At 36.6% G+C, this 590-nt stretch overlaps 1 protein-coding gene across 1 annotated transcript in view; it reads left to right on the plus strand.

Annotated features, from left to right (window-relative positions):
* LOC119591496 (glycerol-3-phosphate acyltransferase 3-like) overlaps nucleotides 1-590 on the plus strand; it is a gene marked incomplete in the record, with an annotated part of 16,069 nt that overhangs the window by 4,825 nt on the left and 10,654 nt on the right.

The following is a 590-nucleotide window of genomic DNA, read 5'->3' on the forward strand; positions in this document are numbered from 1 at the left end:
GAGGTAAGGGAACGGTATTAGCAACGCCATCTAACACGTTTTTATTATAACACTTTGTACTATGCATTTCGATAACGGCATCTCTTCTTTAAGTTCGTATTAAGAAAACACGTCACATTACCATAAACAAAAATATTCAGTAGATTTCAAAATTATTCTCCAAACTTAATTGTCAACTCTAACAAACTTCATCACTCTTGATAGAATCTACATCGTTAGCGACCAACCATATGGAAATATATAATTGTCCTTCTATGAAAAAAATTGTAAGCTCGTTATTTGCTATTCTCCGTTCTTATCAATACAGTCAAAGCGAACCTTGAACTTCTTAGAGATAACAAAAAAGTGTTCTTCTGAAGCATCTGTTCTCTCTCCCAAGTGTTATAATCATGTTTGGTGTTCATCCATAGACTGCGTTTGTGTTATCAGTGTGACGATAAAAGCTTCTGTTATCGTTGCCACTTGCTTTTTTGTCTGCCTTACCTGTTGTATAGTGAGATAAACCCTTTATGGATCGTAAGAAGGTATGATCAGTGTGTTATAACATGTACGCTATCCCGCACACCCTACAACCCCCGTGCACATCCACC

Source organism: Penaeus monodon, chromosome 28 (assembly GCF_015228065.2).
Source record: "Penaeus monodon isolate SGIC_2016 chromosome 28, NSTDA_Pmon_1, whole genome shotgun sequence".
Classification (NCBI taxonomy): domain Eukaryota; kingdom Metazoa; phylum Arthropoda; class Malacostraca; order Decapoda; family Penaeidae; genus Penaeus; species Penaeus monodon.